The sequence below is a fragment of the Vulpes lagopus genome, chromosome X (genome assembly GCF_018345385.1).
Source record: "Vulpes lagopus strain Blue_001 chromosome X, ASM1834538v1, whole genome shotgun sequence".
Taxonomy (NCBI): Eukaryota; Metazoa; Chordata; class Mammalia; order Carnivora; family Canidae; genus Vulpes; species Vulpes lagopus.
This window is the reverse complement of record NC_054848.1, coordinates 25,785,444-25,800,802: the sequence shown is the minus strand read 5'-3', so window position 1 is coordinate 25,800,802 and position 15,359 is coordinate 25,785,444. Positions and strand designations below refer to the sequence as shown.

Below are 15,359 nucleotides of genomic sequence, written 5' to 3'. Positions count from 1 at the left end.
GAAACGGAGAATGCAATTTGACTTGAAATACAAATTCTGAGCACCTGGGTGGCTCAGCGGTTGAGCATGTGCCTTTGGCTCAGGTCGTGATCCCAGAGTCCTGGGATCGAGTCCCACATCACGCTCCCCACAGGGAGCCTGCTTGTCCCTCTGCCTATGTTTCTGGGTCTCTCATGAATAAATAAATAAAATCTTTTTTAAAAATGGGAGAGATTAATCATGAACAAGAGCTATCAACTTAGAGAAGTGGTATCTTCTAAGCCACTAAACCAGAACTTAAGGATTTATCTTTGGCCTCCCAGTTCCAGATGTTTCACTCTTTAAAGTGGGGACAAAATACTGATTTGTTGCATTTCAGAGGGATGGGCAAAGTGTCAAGGCTGAGGTGGCTGTCCCACACGGGAGAGTCCCTCTTCAGTAAAGAACAGGGTGAGAGTCTCCTGCTTGGGAGGGCACTTCCTGTATAGGATCTACTTGGAATCAGGGAAAGCTGTGGGCTCATCACAGTCTCTTAGCAAATATTCACTTGCTCATTGATGTGCAGTTTTTCTCCAGTGTACTGTTTTTTTTTTTTAATTTGGTTTAAAGGCGAGCTATATTAGAAACCAGGTGACAGCCTCCACAGTGGTTGATTCACAAGGAAATGATATCAAGAGATTAGGGGATGAAGAGGGTGGCTTAAGGAGTGGAAATTTTGCATGGCTTTGGGCATGTAAATCTAGGGAGAGGCAACTGAGAAACACATAATTACTGTGTCATTTTTTTTTAAATTTTTATTTATTTATGATAGTCATACAGAGAGAGAGAGAGAGAGAGGCAGAGACACAGGCAGAGGGAGAAGCAGGCTCCATGCACCAGGAGCCCGACGTGGGATTCGATCCTGGGTCTCCAGGATCGCGCCCTGGGCCAAAGGCAGGCGCCAAACCGCTGCACCACCCAGGGATCCCTACTGTCATTTTTAAGGCAACATAAAGAGCTTCTTTCATCCACATGGGGCTCTTTCTACAATGTGGGTGTGTGTGTTGGGCTGGGGGAACGAACAGGAAGCACCTGCGTGCCTTTCTCCAAGTGGGCCCACTAGAACATTCCTGTTACCCCTGCCTCTCTCTCTCTCATTACCCCCACCCCCATTTGCCATGAGGAAAGAAGGGAAGAAACAAAGCCCAAATCAAAGTACACTTACCAAAAAGCCTTGCACAGTTAACATGTTTTTTTTTTTTAAGATTTTATTTATTCATTTGATAGGGGAGAGGAGAGAAAGAGAGAGATCGAGAGAGAGAGAGAGAGAGAGTAAGCACAAGCAAAGGGTAGCATCAGACAGAGGGAGAGGGAGAAGCAGGCTCCCCATTGAGCAGGGAGCGCAATGTGGGGCTCGATTCCAGGATTCTGGGATCATGACCTGAGCCAAAGGCAGATGCTTAACCAACTAACCCACACAGGTGCCCTAGCATCTGTTATTTAAATATGCTTGCTGTCATGCTCCCTTCAGCAGCACATAAACTAAAATTGGAACGATATAGAGATGAGCATGGCACCCATGTAAGGATGACAGGCAAATTTGCAAAAAGTTCCATATTTTTGTACGTTCCCTAACTGGAATTAAAATAAGAACTTAAATTAAAAAAATGCTATTGGTGGTGATGACATATCCCCAAAAGGTTATGTAATCTGCTTGTGAAATGCACAACAAAGAAAGGTTACATTTTTATTGGCAATGGTCTGTAAGTTGCACGCCTATTGGTTTTCCCCCGGCGCTCAGACTATCTAGCAACTTGTCCATCAACTCTAGAGTCCGAAGAAAGGGCCCATCAACTAAAAGAGACAAGAGTTTTATCCTGTTAAAGGATAGGAGAAGGTCAGCCCTAGTGACTTCCATAAAGCTTTAGTTCCCGAGTTAATGGCAAAAAAATCTTTAGCATTAGAAATTCACTGGTGCCGTGCTCTTTGCCAAATAAGATTTCACTCAAGGCTTACCTTTCCTATTTGTGTGTCCTTACTGTTGGGAATTTTAAGTTTGCACTACACTTATCCTAACTATAGGTCACAACTAGTTAAATGTCCTTCAGCAAGAGAACATATTGAGAAATCAGAAATCATTGCTCTGTTTACATTTCTATTATAAAAGTTAAATATTTGTTCTAAGACAAAGATTGTTACTTTCACTCACTCCTTTTAACGAAAGTCATTTAGTGAAGCTATTCCAAAGCCATGAGAACATGAAAATTCTTTTTTTTTCTTATTCTATTTTACAGAAGCAATCAGAATTCAATCCGTGCTCTAACTTGCAGAGATCCCTAACAATACAGAATTCGCTTTCTTGGGTGTATTTTGTCTTTGTCGGACAATATTTAATGGATTTGTTAATTGTTCTTTTTTATTTTTTTTAAGATTTTATTTATTTATTCATAAGAGACAGAGAGAGAGGCAGAGACACAGGCAGAGGGAGAAGCAGGCTCCCTGCGGGGAGCCCAGTGTGGGACTGGATCCCAGGACCCCGGGATCACGACCTGAGCCTAAAGGCAGACGTTCAACCGCTGAGGCACCCAGGCATCTGTGTTCATTGTTCTTTGGAGATCAAGAGGTAGCTGTGGGAGGACAAATTGGAGGGAGGTGATGGGGAAAATAATTACTCAGGTGAGGAAGTCTGCAAACTTAGTTTGAAGGCCATAACTTATTAACTAGATGACCTTGGGCAATAGATTAATCTGAATCACCTCTCTGATCTGAATGATTTGAATTACAGATGAATTGAAGGAGCAGTAACCGTAAACCCCTAACATGGAATAATTAGTATACTAATTAGGTCCTCAAAAGGACTTTGGAGTTAGACTGCCTGGATTCAAATTCCAGCTCAATTGCCTCATGCATTGTAAACTGGAGTAAGTTACTTGACCTCTCTGTGCATCACTTTGCCGTCTATACAATGTGGATGAAAATACTACCTACTTCATAGAGTCACAATGATTTCAATGAGTAGGATATAAAGAGCACATAGAAAGGACTACGTAAGAGTTAGTCATTATGCTGAGTGGTCTTAATATTGAAATTGGTTAATGATCATTCCACTAACAGAATAACTTGTCATACATCATGCTTAAATTTGAGCATTGAGACGGAGAAAAGAGAAACCTTTATGGATGACAACCCAAACCATATACAGCGACAGAGCTTACTGTTACCTCATTAATGTGACTTTATTACTTCATACTTTGCTGTCTTCACCTTAACTTGCTGTCTCAGCTAGGCTCTTGCTCAATAAGATAATAGTTGCAAATAACTTTATTGCTCATTCTGGGAACTTCCTGAACGATACATTATTCCTCCAGACTCTGAATTCTTTGCCTTAAAAATCCTCACCTCATAGTCACCCATCCTAAATTATTACATCACCATCCTTACCTAATCCTAAGACTCTCCCCTGAAAGGCCTTCCTGAAGCTAGACTCGAATATCTCATAACAGCTTGGTTTCTCCTCCCCACCCAAAATTCTGTCAAGGTTGCTCTCTTTTACTGCAGTAAGAATAAACTCAGCTTTGTCTTATCAACAAATTGTCTTGGCGATTTTTATGGGGAGCCAGTATTCCACGTGGATTAGTGAACTGAACTCTGGAACTGGAATCAGAAGGTAGGAGTCACAGCTCTGCCACATGGACAAGTTACTAATTTTCAGATGCCTCTGCTGTAAAATGTACGTGTATAAAATATATCCGTATAGGTATAGAGTTTATACAAATGCTTATGTGGTAAAGAATACTTAATAAATGTTTCTGACATTTCCCTTTCTTTTCTTTTTGGTTGCCTGCTGGGGAAGGGTAAGCCGGGTAAATGACAATACTGCTAGTCTGCTCAAGCCATCACTTTTTGGTAAACCCTTGTCGGCCCCTAGTAAGCCACATTATAAATACAGCCAGTGAGAGCTGAAGAACATGGAAGATGAGGATATTCCTTCCTGCCTGAGACACCATTGTTTTCTTTCTTTCTTTTAAAAAAGATTGATTTCTTTTAGAGAGAGCACACATTAGTGGGAGGGGCAGAGGGAGAGGGAGAGAGAATCTCAAGTAGACTCAATGCTGAATGTGGAGCCAGAGTAGGAGCTCGATCTCATGACCCTGAGATCACGACCTGGGTCAAAACCAAGAGTCGGATGTTTAGCAGACTGAGCCACCCAGGTGCCCCACCATAGTTTTCTGAAGGGAATACAAGTAGGACACAAAGCATATATTAAACTGTATCTGCAGAGAGATAGTAGCTGATCCAAAACCCCATGGCTGGAGGGCTGAGGAGGACCAGCACTCAGCTCCTTTGTTTCTCAGAACCTTGTGGGCACATGTGAGCTGTGCTATACGGTCACCTCCCAGGCCTTCATCATTTTGTGCAATTCCTGTGCCAGTTATTGCTTCCTTGACTCTCAGGTTCAAATTTACCCTTTTTCACCTGCAGTGGGAAAATGGGTCAGAACCCTTTAAATTGTCTCTGCTAGCTGCAGTGTCAAACTTTGTAAGAGGTGTTTGAAGAGCCATTGCAGGAGGAAAGGATTTCACATCATGGTCTGATATGCTTGCTCAGCAGGCTCATTTAGATGCTGGGCTTTACTAGTGCCACTTCTTCAGCACACAGGTCCCACAGGGCACCGAAGCTGGCAGCATCCATCATCCAGAAGCTTCCCTTGGCACCCATCTTGAGTGGTTTTATAGCAGCGCGCCTCTTGTGACACACCTCCCTGTGAACAGCTTCCCAGGAACCCTAGAGGAACAGATTTTCTCCAGCAAGTTATCAGTGGATTTCCAGCAAATTCTGCTGCTGTGACACCACAATGACTTCTCTGTCATCCAGTTAGTCATGACCCTGACTTCTCCAAAAGATCTGGATTTCAGCTTTCAGGGAGGGGTAACTTCCTTGGGCACTCTATGTTGAGTCTAGGGGTTTTGAAGCCTCTGTATCTTCTATTCCTATCTTCTATAGAATTCTCTTTACCTTTTTATTTTATTTTTAAAAACATTTTATTTATTTAATCATGAGAGACACAGAGACATAGGCAGAAGGAGAAGCAGGCTCCCTGCAAGGAGCTCGATGTGGGACTCGATTCCAGGACCCTGGGATCATGACCTGAGCTAAAGGCAGACGCTCAACCACTGAGCCACCTAGGCGTCCCCTTTTTACCTTTTAAAAAAGTTTTTAAATTCCAGTTAGTTAACATACAGTGTAACATCAGTTTCAGAGGTACAATATAGTGATGCGACACTTCCATAAAACACCTGGTGCTCATCACGACAAGGGCACTCCGTAATCCTCATCATCTGTTTCACCCATCTCCCCAACCCCGTCCCCTCTAGTCTGTTTCTTGGTTTGCCTCTTTTTTTCCCCCTTCACTCATTTGTTTTGTTTCTTAAATTCCACCTATGAGTGAAATCATAAGGTATTTGTCTTTCTCTGACTTATTTTGCTTAGCATAATACTCTCTAGCTCCATCCACATCATTGCAACTGGCAAGATTTCATTCTTTTCGATGGCTAGGGGGAGGAGCAGAGGGAGAGAAGGAGAATCTTAATCTTAATCTTAAGCAGGCTCCTTGCCCAGCCCAGAATCCATTAAGGGGCTCCATCTTATTACCTGAAATCATGACCTGAGCTGAAATCAGGAGTCAGACACTTAACTGACTGAGCCTCCTAGGTGCCCCTGATCATCTAAAGAATTTAAAGTCGGGGGAACCCCGGGGGGCTCAGTGGTTTAGCGCCACCTTCAGTCCAGGGCCTGATCCTGGAGCCTCGGGATCGAGTCCTGCGTTGGGCTCCCTGCATGGAGCCTGCTTCTCCCTCTGCCTGTGTCTCTGCCTCTCTCTCTTTCTCTGTGTCTCTCATGAATAAATAAATAAAATCTAAAAAAAAGAATTTAAAGTCAAATACATCTTGTCTTCACAAAAATTTTCTTCCATAGTTCTGTCTATAAAAGAAAGAGAAATCCATTTTCCTCTCTAATACGTGTTTGACTTTTATTTATTGAAAAGTAATACCCTTGTCTTATTACCTTAAAATTTTTTTGCCTTCTCTCACCCCAATTTATATTACAAACCATGCCACAGTATCTGATAGTAACTGGTCACAGTGATTGCAATCTCTTCCCTCAATGAAATGTGTGTGTTTGTTTGTCTTTTAAATTTTAAGTTTAAAATAACTTTAACATCAAGGAACAAAACAGGTCAGGAACAAAATACATGTAGAAATAATTTATGAAATGAGGAATAATTAGCATCTCTAAAATTGCTTCCCCTTTCTGTACTAACCTCTCAGATGACTGAAGTTATTTTTACATTCTTTTAACCCACAAGGCAGCTGCCCTTTGACCATGTTTCTCATTCTGTTCAATACTTCTAAGTCTTTTGTAGTGTGATACCAAAGCACCAAATGTAACAGTGATCATCTATCTTTTAGAATACAGCAAGCAAGGGGTGCCTTGGTGGCTCAGTCAGTTGGGCATCTGACTTGTGGTTTCAACTCAGATCATGATCTCAGGGTCCTTGGATCAAGCCTGAGTCGAGTCTGCTTATCTCCCTCTCCCTCTGTTCCTCCCCTTGCTTGTGCTCTCTCTCTCTCTCAAATAAATAAATCTTTGTAAAAAGATACAGCAAGCTAATTTGCTACAGAAGAAAAAATAATTAAGTAGTTTTACTGAGCTGTAATTAACAGTGAACTTCACACATGTAAAGTGTACAATCTGATGACTTTTGATAGATATATACACATCACCACGATCTAGATAAAGAATATTTCACTCCCAAAAGCTTCTTCACATCCCTCCTGTACTTTTCATCCCCTTTACCCAAGCAACCACTGGTATGTTTTTTTTTTGTTGCTCTTGATCAGTTTGTGTGTTTCAGAGTTTTATATATTATCTAAGTGGAATCATGCAGGAATACTCATTTCCGTTTGGCTTTTTTAATACAGAAAAAGTATTTTGAGATTCATCCTTGTTGCTGTATGTACCACTAGCCCATTCTTCTTTATTGGTTTATTTTTTTAAGATTTTATTTTGGGGGCGCTTGGGTGGCTCAGTTGGTTAAGCATCTGCTTTCCGCTCAGGTAGTGATCTCAGGTTCCTGAGATCGAGTCCTGCATCGGGCTCCCTGTTCATCAGGAAAACTGCTTCTCCCTCTCCCTCTGCTCCTGCTCTCTCTCTCTCTCTCAAATAAATAAAACCTTAAAAAAAGATTTTATTTTTTATTTTTTTAATTTATTTTTATTCATGAGAGAGAGAGAGAGAGAGAGAGAGAGAGAATGGCAGAGGGAGAAGCAGGCTCCATGCAGGGAGCCCGACGTGGGACTCGATCCCAGGTCTCCAGGATCACGCCCTGGGCCAAAGGCAGTGCTAAACTGCTGAGCCACCTGGGCTGCCCAAAAGATTTTATTTTTAAGTCATGTCCACACTCAACATGGGGCTAGAACTCAAGCCCGAGATCAAGAGTTGCATGTTCTATCCACTGAGTCAGCCAGATGCCCTGCTTTTCTTATTAATAGTATTCCACCTCATGATACATCATAATTGTTTAAGTTCATTCATTGATGCACATTTGGAATATTTCTAGTATTTGATAATTACAGGTAAAGCGGCTATGGACATTTGCATACAAGTCATTGTGTGGAGGGTACCTGGGTGGCTAAGTGGTTAAGCGTCTGCCTTTGGTTCAGGGCGTGGTCCTAGGGTCCTGGGATCGAGTCCCTCATCGGGCTCCCGGCGGGAAGCCTGCTTCTCTCTCTGCTTATATCTGTGATTCTCTCTCTGTGTTTCTTATAAATAAATACAAAATTTAAAAAAGTCTTTGTTTGGATATAAGCTTTTATTTTTCTTTCATTGGGCAAGTAAGTAGAAGAGGAACAATTGAATCATAGGGCTGGCATATGTTTATTTGGTAAGTTGTTAACTTTTCCTTTTTCCTTTTTAAAAAAGATTTTATTTATTTGACAGCGAGAGAATGAGAGAGCACGCGCAAGCAGGGGGAGCAGCAGGCAGAGGGAGAAGTAGGCTCCCCACTGAGCAGGGAGCCTCACATGTGACTGGATCCTAGGATCCTGGGATCATGACCTGAGCGGAATGCTTAACCAACTGAGCCACCCTGGTGCTCCTACGCAGTGTTTTTTCTGATTTCAGTCTACAAGTATAACATATATTTGTCTGATTCTTTCATAGTTATTTTATATTTCTTGTGTCCCTATACATGATATTTTTATAATTTTAATTTCCAAGTTTTCATTGTTATCATATAGAAATGTAATTTCTTGCATATTGGACTCTGCAGCTTTCTAAACCCTCTTATTATAGTACCTTTTGTGCAATTCCAGAGGATATTTTTTACAAAAAAAAGTATATTATTTGTGAATAAAGACAGTTTTATTCTTCCCTTCCAATTCCTTTTGTTTCTCTTGTTTTCTTGCACTGGTTACAACCTCAAGTACAATTTTGAACAGAACTGATAAGAGGATCTATCGTTGCCTTATTCCTGATGTTAGAGAGAAAGCATTTAGTCTGTCATCATTTTGTATAAGGTTAGTTGCAATTTTTTCATAGATGTCTTTTATGAGGTTGTGAGTGTTCCCTTCTATTCCTAGTTTGTTGAGTCTTTACTGATTATTTTTTTAAAAGATTTTATTTATTTACTCATGAGAGAGAGGGGGGGGGCAGAAGGAGAAGCAGACTCCATGCAGGGAGCCCGATGCAGGACTCGTTCCTGGGACTCCAGGATCACTCCCCAGGCCAAAGGCAGGCACTAAACCACTGAGCCACCCAGGGATCCCCTACTGATTACTCTTTTAAAAATATTTTATTTGAAAGAGAAAGTGCACATGTGCATGAGTGGGGTGTGATGGGCAGAGGGAGTGGGAGTAGGGAGTGGAGGGTGAGGGGTAGGGGGAGAAGGAGAAGCACTCCCTGACTGAGCACGGAGCCCTATTTGGGGCTCTGTCCCAGGACCCTGAGATCATGACCTGAGCTGAAGTCAGACACTTAACCGACGGAGCCACTCAGGTGCCCCTTTATGGATTACTTCTTTTTTTAAGATTTTATTTATTTATTTGTGAGAGACATGTAGAAAGAGGCAGAGGGAGAGACAGAGGGAGAAGTAGGCTCCCTGCAGGAAGCCTGATGAGAGACTTGATCCCAGGACCCTGGAGCCACGACCTGAGCCAAAGGCAGGCACTCAACCACTGAGCCACCCAGATGCCACTTTACTTTTAAATGTTAAACCAGCCTTGTATTCCTGAGTGAACCCAACTTGATCATGATGTATCCTTTTTATATGTTATTGGATTCAATATTCTGGGGCAATCATAAAGCTTACATAGAATGTTTCCTGTTTTTTGGGGATGATTGTCCTTCATTGCCTAACATCCAACGTTTTGAAAACTGTTGTTTCATAACTTTGTTCCTGTAAATCCAGACCCTGTTACTCCATCTTGGCTAGAAGCAGAAATCCAAAAGATGCATTATTAACATAAACTCTAAAGGAATCATGACAGAAGCTGTCTCTTTTAAATTGCAAACCAAACAAGGTGTATGTTTCCATACTAAGTCACAGCAGAGACTCAGGAACAGAGTAAATGAAAAAAAAAAAAAATCCAAGGTTCAGGAGACATCTTTAGGTTTGAGGCAGCTAGACTTTGATGGAGTTGTTAACACTTTTATTTGAACAATAAGTTAAACATCTAAGGAAAGTAGAATAGCTCTTCTTTTGTGGGTATTATTTATATTTCTATATTAAAAGAAGATTGATTGTTGGTGTTTGTACACACACATATACACAGGAATGGGGAAACACGGTGAAAATAAATTAATACAAAAAGTTGCTATTTGTGTACTTCATGCTGAAATCCTTTGAACTGAACCTAGACACTCCAAAAACGAAAATCAGTCAAGGGTGGTATTGTGTAGGTTAAAAGGCATTCACTATTCATAGAATTGCTCACCACTGAACTTCACTTTTAAGATAAGTGTACTTGTTACTGGTTGTTCTAGAAGTTCAGGAATACTTCAGCTCTGAGAATATATTCCAACTACTCCAATCCTATTGAACTGCAAGGCAAAATTAAACCTCCCCAGCAAAAGTGGTGGTATCAGAAATATCTGGTGTTTATAAACAGAAGCTTGTGGGTGAAGACCAGGTATCCCTAATTTGTTAGCAATTCAATACTACATCGATAGACAAACTAGAGTGATCTAAAAGCTAGAACTTAATTATGTTGGCCTAATTTAGCTACATTGTGTCCTAGAGTATTCATTTTCTTTTCCTAGGAATTTCAGTTTAATTTCACTTTTCAATGATTTACTTATTAATTCATATAATGGTGCTTTTTTAAAAAAGATTTTATTTATTTATTTATTCACAAGAGACACACAAAGAGAGGAAGAGACACAGGCAGAAGGAGAAGCAGGCTCCATGCAGGGAGCCCGACATGAGATTCGATCCTGGATCCCAGGATCACGCCCTGAGCAAAAGGCAGACGCTCAACCTCTGAGCCACTCAGGCATCCCTATAATGCTGCTTTTAGAAAAGTCTTGATATATGGTCTCAGGATCTGCATGAAGGCTCAGGCCCAGCAGGAAGAAGACATGGCTACAATAGCTTCCTCTAGACACATTCTTTTTACCTCTGCAGTAACTCACTTTTCACAAGGTGAACTGAGCTCCCTCTGAGAGGGGTGCGTAAACCCTTTATGCTTCAGTCACACTTGACTGTCATATTAGGCAAAGATCCAAGTGCAGGCTACAATCATAATTTTTTAAATCTTAAAATTTAATCTCTTTTGAAAAGAATGGAATCTCAGCCACTGGAGCACATTAATTAATACAACACTTTATACACATGACAGTCTGAGATCTTCTGGCTCACATTTTCCTTCAATGAACTTTCCATTTTTCCAAAATGTAATATTTATGAAGCAGCTAAATTTTTCTGCTCAAAAGACCATTAGTAGAACGACAACACAGTTTAAAGACGTATTAACAAGATCATGTACTTTGAGTTCTGGTTTCAGATTGGCCTAAATTTAAATCTTGGCTTTATTAAAAGCCATTTAAGTGCCTCAGTTTCCTTGTTTGTTTAGTCTATTTTTCTCCCTTGAAGACCCATTTACCCATTGGAGAGAGGGAGGGAGGGAAAGAGTGCGTGATCAGGGGGAAGGGCAGAGGGAGGGGAGGGAGGGAGAGAGGAGAGAGGAGAGAGAGAGAGAGAGAGAGAGAGAGAGAGAGAGAGAGAGAGAGAATATCAAGCAGATTCCCCATTAATCACAGAGCCCGATGTGGGGCTTGACCACACGACTCCAAAATCATGACCTGAGCAGAGAAAAAGAGTTAGCTGTTCAAAAGACTCAGCCACCCAGGTGTCCCCTCATTTTTTTTAGTTTAAATGTATTTTATTTGTAGACAACATACTTGACATGTTTCTTTTTTCTTTTTTTTTTTAAATGCCTCCACTCCAAATAAATCAATGTTAAAATAAATGAAGAGCCCAAGATGACCTCAGTCCCATTCATCAAAGTCCTGGTGTTATATGGATGAGGAACAGCAGCCAGTTATGACAACAGGTGATACATCCAAATTCATTAACATTTTTCCATTTCTAAACCATCTTTAAAGAAAATCCTATATGGGGTCTCACCACCCTCAGAATAGTCCAGCAGAGCAGCCCTGCCATCTGGGTTCATGTTTTCATCAATAAAGGTTTTTGCAATTAGTGAGGATGTGCTTGGTTTGTTCTGTAGCCCGGGTCATGAAGGGTTTTACTCTTTCTGGCCTCTGTTCTTCAAGTTTGTCTTTGATTGATCTCGTGTAATCTTTGACATACTTTCTTGTAGGCTTCTGTTGTGCAGCTGGTTTCTGCAGGTGATGGTTCAGGACAGTATCTATACCACTGCTGACTGTACTTTCTGTAACCTTCACCCTCAGGGCCTTCTGTGGAGGCATTTCACCAATGAGTGAGGCATCGGCGTTACCCTCTGTTCTCCTGACCATCCTCTCCCCCACCTCCAGGCACAGCCCATATGTAATCTCCCAGATCTTGTAGATGTTGGATAACACCTCATCCTAGCTGTTGAGGTCCCAGGAGATGATTGTGATGGTGGCTGGAGAAAGAGGATGGTGGTGCTTGCATAGCAGGAGCCCAGAGCTGAGACCAAGACAGGTGCAGCCAGAGCAGTGTTGAGAAGGGGGTGGAGAGGGTGAAAAAAAGCTCAATTTTCTCATTTTAAAAAATGAGATATGACTAATATCTGACTTGGGAGACCATGGAAATGAATAAATGAGATAAACTATGTAAAGGGCTTAGTAGTGTGTCCAAACATGGCAAGTGCTTAAGAAATTGTATTTTTGCCTCAGATTAAAACCAAAATAGTGGGAATGTTTTCAAGGGAGTGGAAAACTGTTAAAAAGACAAAAAAGATTTCTGATTTTCCTGAGAAGATAACAAATGGAAGTAGACTGGTGGAGTTTGGTGACCTTGGCCCTCTGAGGATGATCCTGTTCAGTTTCTTTGCTTCTTTTTTTAAATTTTTTTTATTTTTTTATTTTTTTAGTTTTTTTTTTTTTTTTAGTTTCTTTGCTTCTAAGTCTTAGCTCAACCAACTGCTTCTCATGCATACCCAAGCATAAATGGAAAAAACTGACTTTCACATGCCATCACTTGCTTTCCCAATTGTGCAATGAGGATACAGAAAGATCCGTGTCATAAAATGAGATGTCAATAGCACCCTTGAGTGTGCAGAGCACACAGCTCCACATGGACCCAGTCTACATTCATGTGACCATCACTTTTTCCACATTGACCACGTCAGGAATCCAAAAACTCCATGGCAAAGACTAGGATGTGAATCACATAACTTGACTATGCAGTGCATGTAAACAAACTCCATCTACTTCTGTGTGTCCCAGATATACCTCTCCATTAGCATGGACAGAAAGATCCATGGTGCAGACTGGGATATGAAGGGTACTAAATGGGTTTGGAGTGCAGTAAACAGCAGAGAGAATCAGTCTAGTTTATTGTGGCCATTACATACCTCCACGGTAAGAAGTGAGGAGCCCATAAATATCCACGGAGTAGGTAAGACAGTGAATGGCACTACTTCAGGTGTGCAGTGCACCGAAGTATGCATGGAATAAGCCTTCTTTCATGTGGGCATTACTTGCAACTTTAAGAAGAGAGGCGTCTAGGGGCAGCCCAGGTGGCTCAGCGGTTTAGCGCCGCCTTCAGCCCAGGGCCTGATCCTGGAGACCTGGGATCGAGTAACCACATCAGGCTCCCTCCATGGAGCCTGCTTCTCCCTCTGCCTGTGTCTCTGCCTCTCTCTCTCTCTCTCTGTGTGTCTCTCATGAATAAATAAATAAATAAATAAAATCTTAAAAAAAAAGAATAGAGGAGTCTAGAAAACGTCAAAGACTAGACCAAATAGTCAATGAAATCCATTCATTTGTGCAGTGTATGCATATATGCATCAAATATATCTACTTCCTTTAAAAAAGATTTTATTTATTTATTTGAGAAAGACAGCACAAGCTGGGGGGAGGAGCAGAGGGAGAGGGAGAAGTAGACTCCCCATAGAGCAGGGAGCCCAATGTGGGACTCCTGAGCTGAAGGCAGATGCTTAACCAACTGAGCCAACCAGGTGCCCCTGAATAAATCTACTTTCATTCAGTAATCTCTTACCCCTATATGAACCTCAGGAGATCAGAATTACACATACACACATAATAGTATATGAATGGCATCCTGTGAGTTGTGCAGTGTACCTGAAGTTCAAGGAATATTTCATTTTTATGATGCCCTTAGTTACATCCATGTTTACCATATTAGAAGTCCAGAAATAACCATACCACCAGACTGTTGTATGAATGGCAATATTTTAAAAAAAATTTCATTTATTTATTCATGAGAGATAGATAGATAGAGAGAGAGAGGCAGAGACACAGGCAGAGGGAGAAGTGGGCTCCATGCAGGGAGCCCGACGTGGGACTTGATTCCGGGACTCCAAGATCATGCCCTGGGCTGAAGGCGGTGCTAAACCACTGAGCCACCTGGGCTGCCCTGAATGGCAATACTTGAGCATGCAGGACAAAGAACTATTCATGGAATAAATCTAATTAAATGAGACATCATTTTCCCCTATACCAAGCGTATAAACATTCAGGGAAGATCCATAATATAGGCTGATATGAATGGCAACCCTTGAGCGTATGGTGCACACTTTTCATGGAACTATCCTTTTTAAAAAAATTGATGCTATAATAATTTCAAGTGTAATGCCTTCATATTTGTATATAGTGCAAAATAATCACAATAAATCCAGTTACTATCCATCACCACACATGGTGCAAATTTTTTTCTCATGAGAACTTTCAAGATTTATTCTTCCAGCTACTTTCTTTCTTTTTTTTTTTTTTTTAAAGATCTGATCTATTTATCTGAGGGAGAGAGCATGAGTGAGTGGGGAGGGGCTGAGGGAGAGGAAGAAGCAGACTCTTCGTTGAGCAGGGACCCCAATGTGAGGCTCAATCAGAGGAACCTGGGATCACGACCTGAGCTGACGGCAGTTGCTTAAGTGACTGAGCCAGGTGCACCCAGGTGCCCCTCTCCTAGCTACTTTCCAATATGTAATATAGTATTGTTAATTATAGTCACTACACTGTATACAACATCCTCATGACATATTTTATAACTGGAAATTTATACCTTTTGACCTCCTTCACTCACCAACTCTCCACCTCAGGCAACCACCAGTCTTCTATACCCCTGAGCTCATTTTTTTTTTTAAAAGATTCAATATATAAAAGAGGTCATAGGGTATTTATCTTCTTCCGCCTGACTTATTTCACTTAGTAAAATGTCCTCAAGTTCTATCCACATTGTCATAAATGGCAAGATTTCATTCTTTTTTATTGTTGAATAATACTGGGCCATACATATTATATAAGCATGTATATACTATGTGCATGGGATTATATATACACATGTATGTATATTATATGCATTATGTATATTATATGAATACATGTATCTATATAAATATAATATATATACAAGACACATAATACATAATAACATATAAATTATATATAAACACACATACATAAACATTTAGATACCATATTTTCTTTTTTTGTAAGTTTTTATTTTAATTCCAGTTAACAGTGTTATATTAGTTTCAGGTGTACAGTATCATGATTCAACACTTTCCTTTAAAAAAATGTATTTATTTATTCATGAGAGATGGGAGGGGGTGCGGGCAGAGACACAGGCAGAGAGAAAAGCAGGCTCCATGCAGGGAACATGATGTGGGACTCGATCCCAGATCTCCAGGATCATGCCCTGGATTGAAGGC

General features: G+C 40.9%; 1 non-coding gene and 1 pseudogene across 1 annotated transcript; one reads left to right on the top strand and one right to left on the bottom strand.

Annotated features, from left to right (window-relative positions):
* Positions 1–1,476: 1,476 nt before the first annotated feature.
* LOC121483676 lies at positions 1,477–1,580 on the top strand. The gene has a single exon (XR_005985799.1). It is a non-coding gene; the product is annotated as a U6 spliceosomal RNA (small nuclear RNA).
* A 10,008-nt stretch (positions 1,581–11,588) lies between these two features.
* On the bottom strand, positions 11,589–12,078 carry LOC121483517 (annotated as a pseudogene).
* Positions 12,079–15,359: the final 3,281 nt, after the last annotated feature.